This window comes from Gouania willdenowi, chromosome 17 (genome assembly GCF_900634775.1).
Source record: "Gouania willdenowi chromosome 17, fGouWil2.1, whole genome shotgun sequence".
Taxonomy (NCBI): Eukaryota; Metazoa; Chordata; class Actinopteri; order Blenniiformes; family Gobiesocidae; genus Gouania; species Gouania willdenowi.
The window spans coordinates 26,006,902-26,022,325 of NC_041060.1; the positions used below are offsets into that span (position 1 = coordinate 26,006,902).

The 15,424-nt window shown below is 41.0% G+C and overlaps 1 long non-coding RNA gene across 1 annotated transcript; it reads right to left on the reverse strand.

Annotated features, from left to right (window-relative positions):
- Positions 1 to 321: 321 nt before the first annotated feature.
- Positions 322 to 4,122, reverse strand: LOC114479731 (uncharacterized). The gene is made up of 3 exons (XR_003676014.1): positions 3,997 to 4,122; positions 905 to 1,021; positions 322 to 694 (listed from the first exon to the last, which is right to left on the reverse strand). It is a non-coding gene; the product is annotated as an uncharacterized LOC114479731 (long non-coding RNA).
- Positions 4,123 to 15,424: the final 11,302 nt, after the last annotated feature.

Sequence of the window (15,424 nt, forward strand, 5' to 3'; positions counted from 1 at the left end):
GATTACACACATACAGCATAACCCTTTCAAAACAGCAAAAGTGATAAATAATGCAATGATAAATAATTGCAATTACAATATTTTTCAAAATAATTGTGATTATCATCTTGGCCAATAATCGTGCAGCCCTACTCCCCAGTCATTTATCGCTTACATTTCTGAGCATCAAATTCTCCCTTCATAAATAACAAAAACAACAACTTTGCAGATCTGCTGAACAGTGGAAAGTTTGTAATCCTTCTGATTACACACATACAGTACAACCCTTTCAAAACAGCAAAAGTCTCATCATCAGTGAGCAAAATAAGGCACAGCGAACTGTTTCACTTTAAATGTTTTTAACAAATTAATTTCAACATCGTAAAAACTTGGCAATTGTTCTTTCAATTCCCTTTTATTGGAACAGGGATTGTAAAGCACACCGAGGCCTTGCAATCACGATGTCACCTCAGGCGTGATACAGTGTAGCCACTCTGATGATGGCCTGTCTGCAGATGGGGCAGCGTGGCTGTGGTAAGGCCTGATAGCATCTGAAGCAGCAGCACACATGTCCACAGTACAACAGGACACAGTTACGTGGCTGGTCGAGGCAGATCACGCAGGTATTGTCCGGTTGGTTGTCCTGTCCATCTTGAAGTCCAGTGGCGTTTAGAGGCTCACCCATCAGTCTTTCATTTTCCCTTTGTTCCTGCTCCTGTCAAAGGTCAAAGCCATGTTGAAAAAGGCCAACATATTTTTTCCCGCCAGAACGCATCATGTCACTAAAGTCTCACTCTTGTCATTTTCTGAAACTTGGCAGCCCTGCAATAGCTTTTAAAACAAGATTCCACAAACGTCCACATGCAACAAACTTGTAGAAAACTGTAGATTAAGATTTACAGTAAAAAATAAAATATAAACTTACATTAAGATGTTCAGCATTGGCTGGACTTCTCCTGTACATGTGGTCGACTCCTGACATGGCCAAACTGGCTACCATACATAATAAATTTATAGCAGTGTCAGAAAACTCAGCCATTTCCTGCACAGACAGACACAGCAAAACACATCAGCACAAATCTGACTTCATGTTCAAGCTTTTTATAACTGTAGTTAGAGTTTAATGAATACAACTTATCTGTTCACCTGCTAAGTAAGAGAAACCAAAAGTGACCTTTAAAAGTTGAAAAAAAAGCTTAAGCAGGAGCATGAACAGCTGAGGCCAGAAAACAAGTTGTACATTTCCTGTTAATCACATCTAACAGCGTTTGTTGTTTTGTACGATTCTAAATACCTTGAAGAGAAAATATGCTTCTCATCATGTTATTTTCCTTCTTCTTTGGGTTTTTCATGCACCCTCTTTGTCGTACTACCGCCCTCATCTGACGGTTAACTCGTACCACCGTTCTTTAACCCCCGGAAGTGTTTAAGTGGTGGCCGCATCGACTGCTGCAGCCATAGAAATCGTATATAAAGGCTAGATGCCTTAAGGCGGAATCTGCCATGGCATCACCGGCGGCCATCTTGCACCGGACAGCAGCTCTCTGATGGAGTCTTGAGGAACCAGAGGGAAGGTGAGTGATATGCCGAATATAAATACTTTTATCTCACTAAAATCTTGACGGATTTGGATACAGTTTGCTTTCTTATTAATGTGAATACAATTCTGGATGTTTTCAAATGTTAAAATTTCAGCTTCTCCCTTCAAAAAACAACTTAATCTTGGAGCATATTTGTGTCAGGCTGAGACCACCAGATTTAACTTATTAGAAAGTTTATTAAAAAAATCTTACGTTTTGTTTCCTTTAGCAAATTGCTGAGTGAAGATTGAAATGAGGATTCCAGACTTTTGTGCAGCCTACGGATGCTCTAATCGCTGTTGGAACCAGAGCCTGTGGAATCACCTTTCACATGTAAGATATTACAACACTATGACCAGTGACGTGCAGTGACCACTAGGGCTGGGTAGGCACGTTGCAAATCGAGACCACCAATGACAATTTCATATGTTTCTGCTGTCAAGTGTTAATTCAATTCAAATCAATTTTATTTGTGTAAAGCAATTTCCAACAAAGTCATCTCAATGCGCTTATCAAAATATAAAATTCATAATAAGAAAGAAAAAACCCAATATGAACAAGTGTTTAGCCATCTAACAAAATCAACATCATAAACACCATTAAAGAGAAACATAAACAATTATTTAATATAGCCTCCATACTCTCCAATAAGAAATATCTCATGACACAGCAGCACATCTGTTGTTTGTGTTGGAAACACAGAAACACAGAGGAAATGACAACTTTGAACATCCTCACTGAGGAGCATCCACAAAGCCAATCCTTCCTTTTGTACCATTCACTGTGAAAAGTATGAAACATGTTCTGACTTTACCTTTGCTGAAGGTTTGGTAACTCAGGTGTTGGTCTCCATCTTTTAAAAGCTGTCGTTTTTCCTCAAAACAAAGTTTCTCTATCATCTCTAGCGCTGTCACCCACCCACGAGTTAAAGAACGTGGCAGCAGCAGTCACGTGTCATCTATTCACTAATGTGCTGTAAACTTACGTATAGCATTTAGCATAGCGCAGTTACGTGCAAAGGCAGCTCTCTACGCTGCCTTTACGCGTAAATTGATGTCACATTGGGGACCTGACTGCTCATGCGCAAACACGTAAAATCACGCAATGAGAACGGAGGCAGAAGAGCGACGTGCCTTTGGGAGGGGGCGTGGCCTCCCTCTGCCTTACAGCGGAGCGAAAAAAAAAAAAAAAGACTGCAGCTGTTCCAGGAAACAGCGCTGTTTAGTAATTTGGGCTATGAAACGCACAAAATGCGGACACTTTCAAACTTATAGGTACTGTGGGCTGTTGGAAATGGAAAAATAAATAATTTATAAAAAAAAAATTATAATTAAATAGTCAAAATATCAATTCACCCTTGGGTAGGCACTGCCTACCTTGCCTACCCTGACGGCACGTCACTGACTATGACTAAATTTAGGATATATTTAGTTACTTAGTGGAAGTATGTACAATACAGGTCCTGTTACAAAGGAACAGTGGGGCTGACTTAACAGAATTGCAATATTGTTGTTGACACAAGGCTATTTAGAATATGTTTGTTTAATCAATCACTGAATGTTTCTTTTGGACACCTTTTTACCACTATTTTAATGTGGTTAGTCTTAAAATATCAATACCAATATTATTGAGTGTAATATAATTATCCATAAGTGCAGTGTTATAGCAACACCTCTGACTTTTATAACAAACTTAACCGTTTGAAAATTGAGCAAGTTATTCTTGTTTAAAAAGTGCATGCACAACTACTACATAATTATGGGTGAGCGAGCTGACCGTGACAAGATGGCCGCCAGTGCGGATGCGTGATCTCGCCTTTATATGATATCTATGGGTGCGTCAACAGGGCGGCCATCTTGGACCGGTGGCACTCGCTCCTACAGTCATCTCTAGAGGAATGATGTGTTTACACGATTAAAGTTGTCATAAATCGCTCAATTCTCAAGCAATTTTCACGGGGTTTGTTTGTAACAATCGTCAGAGATAGATAGATAGATAGATAGGTAGGTAGACAGGCATAAATAAAACAAAAGGAACCTAGAAAACGTTCAGATGTGCTCAGGGTGTTATTGACAACATTGTTAGAGGCTTTACACTGTATTTGACAATTATTTTTTTTAGTGTATAATTGTTATTCTTATAATTATCAATATATTCTCATATTATTGTATTATTATTATCATTATTATTGCTATATTATTGTTATTACATTATATTCTTATATTATTATTATTAGTTCATCAATTATTGTAGCCAAAGAACTGAAATATTCAAGGATGTGGGTGTGGAGATTAAGTGTTGAGTGGTAAAACCAGCATTTTAAATATATCCAAGCACCTTCTATCATAGCTACATGTGTGATATTTTTAAAAAATTAAACAGTTTGGAAATCGGTACAAAATTCAACGAATAATTCTACTTTGAGATTGAGAAATACCTCTTTCTGTCGTAAGTCCACTGCTTTCACTCGTACTGGTTCGAGATGGCACTGCTTTTAACGTGTCCCTCCACATTCGATGCTTACGTATATAATGTCTTTGAAGAGGCCAAGACGTGACGTCATCCACGGCGTTAAGGAAAAGTGAATAGGAAAGGAGATAGGAGGTGAACACTTGGACTCAGCCTGTTTCCAAATTCTTCTTTTGTATTTTATGGCGTTTGACATCCTGAACGTTGTATTACCGCCACCTACTGGATTAAGAGTGAACCATGGCTAACAGGAACCAACCATTTTGGTTTTTTTTTAATTTATTTTTTTATTGAAAAATAAAAATTTACAAGTCAGAAGTGTACATTATAAACATATACAGAGAGGGGACAAGCAAGAATCACATATACAATACTGAAAGAAAAAATGCATAAATAAGGGTTAATGAGTAATGATTCCATTTAAAAAATACTATTGTATATTGTCAAGGTTTGGATCTTTTTTTTTTTTTAATGAATAAGGGATATAGTTTTGTTATATTCTTTAAATTCACACAGAAAACTTACAAAGTAAGTAAATTACTTACTTATTTAAAAGTAAATTTGTTGAACCTACATTTGTGAATATAGAATTCACCATATGAAATGAACAGGTTTACAATGAAATCAACTTCATTATTCTTATCTTCAAAATACATAATGACACATTTACAATTAATTTAAATATTATTAATCCTGTGTTTAAAGTACTTTTCCATTAGAGCCCAAACATTTTGTGAATATTGAGTGAATACAGTAATAAAATAAATGTGTGAGGGATTTTGGTTCATTATTACAAAAACTGCATTTATTGTCAGTGTCTAAAAATGTGGAGAAATACAAAGTGTAAGATTTTAATATGATTTTCTTTATTCCTGTTATTAAAACAAAATTTGTAAGGCAGTGTCCAAGCCTTCACCCAATTAATGTTTGTAAAAAGGTTTCCTCTTGGAGATATTTTCCTCTTTTCATAAAATGTATCTCGTATATGTTTGTTGCACTTTGGGTCCATGATATCTAAACCATTTACTATTAGAAAAGGTTCCACTCTTATGCTTTCTTGAAACTGAAGATGACTTTAAAAGGGATAAACCATCAGGAACAGCTTTGGTTACGATGGTAATTTTTTTGCTAGTAACAGGGAACAATTTGATTAGAAGGAAACGCTCGTAGCTTAGTAATGCTCCTTCAGAGTCAAAGAAATCACTTGTATAAATAATACATCGATTAACCCAGTTTTGTCTAAATATTGATTTCCTTCTGATCGTAATGTTTTCATTATTTAAAATTATAGATTTGTGCAGGAAGAAATTGTGAGTAACACAATTTCTAAGCTAGGAGAGCCTGTTGATAAAATGTACATAATTTTAATGGTAATTTGTATTATATTATAATTACAAGTGAGTAAAAATGAAGACCACCAAGATATTATTTGGAATAAAATACCAGATAGAGTTAAGAGTTTTATGACATTCCTTTATCCATTTAATCTGGAGTGATACAAATGTGTGCAGGGTTGGCAGATATGTTTTTACTTCTTTCTTCTCGTGCACCAATGTAAACAAAGCACTTTCGTGCCGCTCTCGCGATACTTCCGCGTCTTCTTCATTGGTGTTTTAGAACGCTGGCTCCGCAGTCAGGAAGCAGCAGCGGGGTATTACCGGTTGATGAACCGCGGCCGCATAGTTCAGTGCCCGTGTGTACAACTTGGGTGGCAGCAGGGGGGCAAGGCTTTGTTGTGGGGTGGCTTTTGCCACCCTATGCCACCCCGGTAGATCCGCCCCTGCGCAGCGCCCCTCATTGGTCGGTTTAGGGGACGTGATAGGTGGACCATGTGACTCAAAGTTCTGTCAGTTTTATTTTTGCTCATATTTATTTTTAGCTACCCCGCTAACCCTTTTATTTTAACCCTAACCCAGGAATTGCCCTAAAATGTTTATTTTTTTCGTATATGTATTTTTAAAGGCGGAATCTGCCATGTTAAATATGTTAAGATGAAAAAATATATATGTCAAAAGTGGGATTTAAACCCACAGCAGCAGAAGGGCAAATTCTTAAGTTAGGCACCTTAGACCACTCTGCCATAGTGATATCACAACCACATTAGGCTTATGTGAAAAAGGTCCGGGAAACGTACCCATAATCCCTGGGGCTATTGATATGTTTCCGTATCAATAGACACTTCCGAAGGTAATTGTGGTTCTTCTGATGTGTTTGGTTTCAATTCACTTCAATGTGTTCTAACCGTTCCCCTCCTGTGTATGTGTGTGTTTCCATTCTGCCACTCTTTTAGGTACAGTGAAGTCAATCGATGAACCTTTGAGGAGCCATCTCCTCAAGGACACATTAGGCGTGTTGCAGAAATGTACATTGCGTGAGTCCAGGCTCCTGTGGAACAGCCTGTCACGCTCATGGTGAGAAACTGAGTCAATGAACTACACTACAAGTGTGTTTCTGTGTTTCCCAGTTAAATATGCACAGTCTGTCGTTTGACGTAGCTCAATAGGTGTGCTTTCCAAAAATGTCAAAATGAATGAATTTCTAAAATGCTTTAATTAAATTAAAGGTCATGTAATATTATATCAGATTCCTAAGGAAGAGAAAGCAATCTCACAGTTCTTAGTGCCTTGTTTAAAGTGGCATCATATGTCAAATTTCAAACAAGTCTAAAAGACTAGGGATGCACCGAAATTTAAATGAAAATTCTTGACCGAATCCGAAAACGAAAAATGAGAAATCCAAGACCGAAAACCGAATCACAAAAATAAATGATTCTGCAATTTATAAGTCCAATTGCATTTATGCCTCTGAATGTGTACTAACCTCACTAAAATTAAAACATTGCAATTGCATAAATTAATTAAATCAATTAAAAATATGAAAATATTTATTTAGCACTGACATTCCAACAATGCACAATATTAAATACAATATATAAAATGTTTAACTTGACCCCACTTATACATTAAATAATATTGTAGGCCTTTAACAGACTGGGCTGCTGAAAGAGTCAAATTAAATATGTTCTCATTAAAACACAAAGTGCATTGAAATTCTTGATAAAAATCAGCTTCTTAGCTTTATTTATTATCCAAGCACACAGAGCTCTGTGTCGTTATAACGTGGACCAAGTACAGTTGTGATAAAGTCCAGAGGATCTCTGAGAAGCGTGCGCTAACAGACTCTGAAACCACAAGCAGAAATTGCAATATGACAGAGAACATACCCTCACCTTCATGTTTTGGGCCAAGGTTACGCATTTACATGATATTTTCCAACAGAAATGGTTGAGTAAAGAGAGGGAAACTTCAAATATCACCATGAAATCTGGTGATATGAAACAGTGTCTACTAAGTGTAGCAAAAACAGACGTATGTCAAAACACGCACTAGGTAATTAGGCACAATTCTACAGCAGAGAAATATGAAATTATTAACAACAGATTAACTCAGTTTCTGTATTAAGCATGTTTGGCATGTTTTCAGTGAACTTAATAGTCAGTAATGACATTTAGTTAGGGTAAAGCCAATGAAATGGCTGAGACTGAAGTTAGTCACTTAAACCGGTGTTCAAAAAACACGTTTCAATGAGTATCTGCGCTTTTTTTTCACGTGATAGGTCAGTCATTGGCCAGTTTAGGTCGCGTGACTAAGACTAAACCTTACCCTAAACCCAACCCTAAAAATTGTTGCGATATAGGATTATAACCTAAACCTAACCCTAAACCTAAGACGCTCCGTATGTGTACTTCGGTAACCGTACCAATAGCACCGGGGGCTGTCAGTACGGCAACCCGTACGAATAGACACTTTCTTTTCATTTAGTGTTGTTTTTTTAATACAGCGCTATGCAGTTTATACTATACTTACATAACCCCTCAGTGTTTAATAAAGTATTTTCTGATTAAGTGAAACAGCACTGATCAGCTGATTACAAAATTTGATTATAACCTGGGTCACTGTTGAAACGCTAGCATCAGGGAAAACTGGAAATTTCAGCTTTAGCAGCATTAGCTTTAGCAGCTAACTCGGTCTTTCTGCCTTGGAGACTGATGCCACGTTTACGCAAAAAATCTTTCAATGATTCAATGCTCAAACGGTAAAAATAATCAAAATTTCTGTCAGACTCGCTTCCTACACCATCAGCCATGGTGAGTTTATCCCTCTTGACCTTTGACCTAATGCGGAAGAACTAAACCAGAGCTAGAGTGTGAAACATAGACATTATATAATGTTTATGGTGTGAAAAGGCTTATTCCTCTTGATTTTAATTTTTCGCTCTATTATTTTGAAATATCGCGGGAGTGAATGCTATGTATCTTGTAGTTTCCTGTTGTAGAAATAGCGTATAGCGTCGTAGCGTATTGGCTAACATTCCAAGCCATTTGGGCAGGTTTTTATGACAAATACGTTTTTAGCTCAAGTACTACTGAATATGTATATGATTTACATAAAAAATGTTTTGTTCTACACCGTACGTCAAGGTACTGTAAGTCTGAATTAGTGCAGTGCACTTTTAAGACAACATACTAATGATGAGCTCTATTCACACTTGAACATGCTTTCTGATGGTCGTATTGTTTCCCTGACCAGCCTCCACTCAGAGCCTGCTCTGCTCCATGTTTCTGGAACGTTCCATTGGTCAACAACTGGAAGACTGAATACCTCCTCACGGTCATGACAACGCTCTCTGAGGAAGAGCCTGTAAATATTCAATCTAAATGTTAAATCTAAATTCTAATTGTTAAATATTAATATCCATAATAAATTTAAATGTTAAATCTACATGCTTAATGTTAAATCTAGATCTAAATGTGAAATCTAAATGTCTCAGGTGAAACTAAATATTTAGCTAATATGCAACTTCACCAGAATGAGCTTTTATTTTGGTAACTCTAGCAAAATATTTAGATATAACATTTAGATTGAGATTTAACATTGATATAGTTTTTTTTTTTTTTAAAGAAAAGAAATGTCACAAATTTCACAAATATGGCTGTAAATCTGATCAAAAGTAAAACCACATTTTTTTAAACGTGGTTTTGTTGCTAAATGTTGCTGTTTGTTTTAGCATGCGCAACTTTCCAATTGGCACCCAATAGTAAACCTTTGTGGTTTGTATATAATATTCTTCATATCTCAAATACAGTGGGGCAAAAAAGTATTTAGTCAGCCACCAATTGTGCAAGTTCTCCCACTTAAAATGATGACAGAGGTCTGTAATTTTCATCATAGGTTCACTTCAACTGTGAGAGACAGAATGTGAAAAAAAATCCAGGAATTGACATTGTAGGAATTTTAAAGAATTTATTTGTAAATTATGGTGGAAAATAAGTATTTGGTCACTTCAAACAAGAAAGATCTCTGGCTCTCACAGACCTGTAACTTCTTCTTTAAGAAGCTCCTCTGTCCTACACTCGTTACCTGTATTAATGGCACCTGTTTGAACTGGTTATCTGTATAAAAGACACCTGTCCACAACCTCAAACAGTCAGACTCCAAACTCCACTATGGCCAAGAGCAAAGAGCTGTCGAAGGACACCAGGAAAAGAATTGTAGACCTGCACCAGACTGGGAAGAGTGAATCTACAATAGGCAAGCAGCTTGGTGTGAAAAAATCAACTGTGGGAGCAAATATCAGAAAATGGAAGACATACAAGACCACTGATAATCTCCCTCAATCTGGGGCTCCACGCAAGATCTCATCCCGTGGGGTCAAAATGATCATGAGAACGGTGAGCAAAAATCCCAGAACCACACGGGGGAACTAGTGAATGACCTGCAGAGAGCTGGCACCAAAGTAACAAAGGCCACCATCAGTAACTCACTACGCCGCCATGAATTCAAATCCTCCAGTGCCAGACGTGTCCCCCTGCTAAAGCCAGTACATGTCCGGGCCCGTCTGAAGTTTGCTAGAGAGCATTTGTATGATCCAGAAGAGGATTGGGTGAATGTCATATGGTCAGATGAAACCAAAATAGAACTTTTTGGTAAAAACTCAACACGTTGTGTTTGGAGTAGAAAGAACACCATACCTAGCCATAACGCGCATGCGCCTGCCTGCCTACCTCCTCCTCCTCCTCCTCCTCTATCTCCAAATCTGTCTGTTAGGAGACCTGACTATGCTTGATATTCCAGCAAACCGATCACAATCCATCCTTGCGGCACTCGCCACAGCAAAAAAAAAAAAAAACAATTGTGAATCATGAAGTGAATTGGAAAGATAAAAAATCGTTAAGCATAAACCAATGGCGAAATCTCCTCATAGAATTTATTTCCATGGAAAAGATCTTTGCTCTCAGAAAAAATAAAATAACCTGCTTTGAGAAACGAAAAATCAAGATTCAATGCAAATACAAAAGGACTCCTTTTCTAATTGCATTGGATCTTTATTTTTCATTTTTAGCTTGATGATCTAGCCTACAAGCAACTGCCAGCACCACTCTTTCATAACACACTAATATATATATATATATATATATATATATATATATATTTTTTTACTTGTCTGCACATGCTGTCAAAGGTCAACACCACAGGAAGTGCAATCATTATGAGACAGCAATGCATATTTTGTTATTGCAATAAAATACCTTGATTTATTTTATTGCTTAATTGTGACCTTTACCAGCCCTCCCTAAGGAAGGGTAAGAAATATTTTATTAAAGGGAGGATATCAAAAGGGAGAGCAGTGTTACACCTAAGTGGGGAAGGAGAGGGGAAAGGGAGCAGGGAGGAGAGACTCAAGGCAGGAAATAGAAAAGGTGGGGAAGAATAGACTGTTTTGCAGTGAGGGTGAGATGTGAGGTTGTAAAATATATTGTGCTTATTATGTTGTGTAATCCACCCAGTATGGTGACAAGTGTGAAGCTTAGCTATAATGGTGGTGGCTGTGAACAGGGGGAATGAGTGAATGGTAGTACCTAAAGCAGGTATTTGGGATTAACGTGTCTAAGGTTAAGCCCAGTATGAGTTTTATCCCACCTCCCATGGCGTATACCAGTGTATGTGCAAAAAAAAAAACGCTACTGCAAGCCCAGGAACTGCCCTGGGCCCGCAGATGCAGCCAGGCCAGCAGAAAGAGTGGGGGCCAAGGAGTCCCAGGTCACCCCCCCACTTTCAAGCAGCCCCCCAGATGCCCACGCAATCCCGGGCCGAGAAGCAGGCACCGCCCCCCACACACACATCCGAGGAAGCCCCAAGCAGCCGAGCACCCAGCGCATCTGCCGCCAGCAGAGCCCCCCCCACCCACGGAGACCACCCCCAATCACCCCCGCGCCGACATGAGACACCCCCGACGCCAGCACAGCCCGGAGGACAGCAGGCCCCAGCCAACATCCCCACCCCGCCCAAAGCGGCGCGGCACCTCGCCGAACCGCAGCCCGTACCCGGGCTGACGGTGGGAGGGCGCACCCCGAGACGCCGAACCCAGAGACCCACCCCCTGGGCACTCCCGCCCAGACACGGCACCCATGGGGCTCTGCGCCCTCAGCCAGCAGACCAACAACCCCGACGCGGATCCGCCAGGACAGGAGCCACCGGCTGCGCCCCCACACACACCCACCTAGCACGGCCCAGGGGAGGCCCCAGCATGGGCGAGGCCCCACAACCCCCCCATCCCTCCCCCCGAAGCTACACAAGCCGGCCCCTGCGGTCCCCCAAGTGAGCCCCCGAGGAGGAGGGGGAGGGGGCGGCCCGACCCACCGCGCCAGCGGCACGCTCAGCGAAGGCGCACCCCAGGGAACCAGGCCAAGGCGCCCACACCGGCCGGCGGAGCAACCCACCGCACCACCCCGCCACCCAACAACCCAGGACGCAAGTGCCGCCCCCAAGAGCAGCCGCCCCCAGCGCCACCCCCATCCCGGACCCCCCGTCCCGAAGCCCCGAACCCCACCACCCCAGGCCCCCAGATGAGCCAACCCCCGAGCCACCCACCCAGTGCAGCAATGCCCGCACCCCAAGCGAAGGCCACAGCCCCCCCACCAGCACCCCGGGCCGACAGGAGCCCCCCACGCCAAGAGCCGGCGCCGAGCGAAGGCGGGGGGGGGGGATGAGACAGGGGGACAGCGAGCAAGAGGAAAGAGCGGCAGAGCGACACGCAGGCCCCGGCACCAAGGGCCACCCAGATGTGCACGAAGGGGACAGGAGAGCAACACCAAACCGCCCAGGGACCACAAGAGCACCCGAAAGGGACGCACACCCCCACAGAGGCACCCAAAACACCCCAGCAACCCACTCAAGCCACCCAGGTCAAGGCCACCCCACAAGCCCATGGAGGTCCAGGACTACAGTTAGATCAGTGTGTTAGTAAAGACTGGTGCTGGCAGTTGCTTGCAGGCTAGATCATCAGGCTAAAAATGAAAAATCAAGATTCAATGCAATTAGAAAAGGAGTCCAACGCCCCTCAAAGCAGGTTATTTTATTTTTTCTGAGAGCATCTTTTCCATGGAAATAAATTCTATGAGGAGATTTCGCCATTGGTTTATGTTTAAGGATTTTTTATCTTTCCAATTCACTAATATTGTTTTTTTTGCTATGGCAAGTGCCGCAAGGATGGATTGTGATTGGTTCGCTGGAATATCAAGCATAGTCAGGTCTCATAACAGACATAGATTTGGAGAAAGAGGAATCCTGTAGTCCAAAATGGAGGACAGTTTTTCAGTGATTAGAAACCAAAACTGTTGAACTGGCGAACAAAGCCATACGGCATGTAAATATGAATCAGCTGTTCCCTCGGTGCACGGAGAGCTGATGTCTGTTGGGGAGAAGCCCATTTTTTACATTTTCTGTTGGGTAATGTGGGATCTGTGGAGGACCTTGTATTGAATTAGCTGAAGATTTGTGTTTTTAGTCATCTTAAAGGTATTGCAACAAATTTCTGTCCAGAAATCGGTGTTCGTGGTGATTGAGAGTTCAGCTTCCCATTTAGCGATTGGTAAGTGATTAGAGTTAGTGTTGAAGAGTGCTCTGTATATTTTTGAGAGGTTTTTTGTTTTTGTTGAGATATTTTTCATATATATGGCCAGTTCTGGAGGTTGCAAGGTGATTAAATCTATTGCCGTATTTTTCTTAATTGTCTCTGTTACTTGTAGGTATTGAAGAAAATTACTTCTATTTATATTAAATGTGTGGGTTATATTGTTATATGTCCTGAGCTTATCATTTTCGAAGAGGTCTTGGAGATGAATAATTCCGCTATCTTCCCATGTTTTTAGATAGTCACTCGCAGTCAGGGTGGAGGCAATCAGTGGGTTTTTAAAGCAGTTATGACGTTTGAGGGTCACAGTGATAAAAGGGAGATCAGAGAGTTTAATATATTTGCAGTCTAGCTGTTCTATTTCTAGCCAGGTGTTGTGGTATTCTTTTGGTTTTAGCCATTCTGTTAAATATAGAATTTGGTTTGCTAGGTAATAATGCGTGAAATTAGGAGCTTCCAACCCTCCCTCGCTTTTATTTTTTTGAAGAGTTGAAAGGCTTATTTTGGGTTTTTTATTCCAAGCATAGAATTTTGTGATTGCAGAATCTGATCTTTTGAACCATTGCGTTGGTGGTTTCAGTGGGATCATAGAGAACAGATAGTTTATTTTAGGTAAGATTTTTATTTTAACTGAGGCTATTCTGCCAAGGAGTGAGATGGGGAGATTGTTCCATCGCCGCAGGTCTTCTGTGACTTTATCCAACAGAGGGTCTAGGTTCAGTTTAATTAATTCATTTAGGTTTGGTGATATATTTAAGCCTCGATATTTAATTATATTTGTGGGGGAGGGGTATTGTGGGTTTTGGGTTGCTGGGTTCCATGAATTTTTCGTTAAAGGAAGGATTGATAATTGTGACCAGTTAATGGAATAGTCTGATAGTTTAGAGAAGCTGTTTATTAGTTTAAATAATTCTTCGGAGCTATTGCACCACATACACATATATACACATAGGCTGGATGGGGAGCACCGCTCTTCCGGGGCGGGTGGTGCGGGCCGCGCCCTGCCATGCCTGCAGGTGCGGCACCGGGTGGCCCCGGCTTGGGTGGCGCCCTGTGAGCCGGGCTCTGCGGGGTGGCTGGGCCCTTTGGGGGGGGGGGGCTGTCTAGGACTCATCGCACGGGTGGTTAACTGAATCCAACTGGCTCACTGGGCCAAAGTTCATTTGGGAGAGAGAAGTAGTTGCTAGCAAGGAAACAACAGAGTTGCTGGTGGGAGATCCTGAGGTCAAGATAACCCATGTGCTGAAAACTTATGCAACAAAGCACATAGACATCCAAGAACGACTTGCACGGTTCTCAAAATGGACTACAGCCATTAATGAAATCGCCCGCATTCAAAGACTTATAAAGAAATGTAAGAAAACAGAACCGTTAAAAGTTGAGGAAAGAAGACAAGCTTCACTCACACTAATAAAGCTTGCACAGCAAGATGAATTCAAAGAGGAGCTATGCATCCTCAGCAAGACATCTGGAAGACTGCCTCGTAACCACAAACTCTACCAGCTTGACCCACATCTTCAAGATAATATCATGAGAGTAGAAGGACGTCTTAAGAACACAAATGCATCTCTTGCCCAATAATTCTCCCAAGAGATGGTGTCATCACTCGTCTTATATTAGCACACTGCCATGAAAAAACTAAACATCAAGGCCGATGTCAAACCCTGAACAAGTTGAGAGCCAGTAGCCACTGGCTCGTTGGTGTCAGTGAGGCAGTGGCTCAGTATATAAGACAGTGTGTCGTCTGCAGAAAAGCTTGCAGGCCACTAGAGGAACAACGAATGGCAGACTTGCCTTCTGATCGAGTCAATCCCACACCACCGTTTACATACTGCGGTATGAACTGTTTTGGTCCTTTTCAAACAAAGCAAGGTTGCAAAGTTAAAAAAAAGTTATGGTCTCCTCTTCACATGTCTGTGTTCCAGAGCAATTCATATTGAGATGCTATAATACATGACAACAGATTCATTTATCAACGCCCTAAGAGGCTTCATTGCCATTGGAGGAACCGTTAGGCACATAAGATCAGATCAGGGCACTAACTTTGTCAGTGCAAAACATAAAATGGGAAAAGTTCTGAAAGAAATGGATGAAGGCAAAATCGATGCTTATCTGGCAGATAGACAGTGCGATTTCTTCATGAACACGCCAAGCGCTAGTCATGTTGGAGTCATATGGGAGAGGCAGATCAGAACCGTGAGGAGTGTGCTATGTTCAGTTTTTGCTTGTGGTGCTGGAAGATTAAACAATGCTTCTTTGAAGACTTATTTTTATGAAGCCATGTCTATTGTGAACAACTGCCCACTAACAGTAGACAGTATAAATGACCCCAAAGACCTCGAGCCACTGACTCCGAACCATATTCTCACAATGAAGTCCTCCATTGCACAACTTCAACCTGGACACTTCATCACAGATGACCT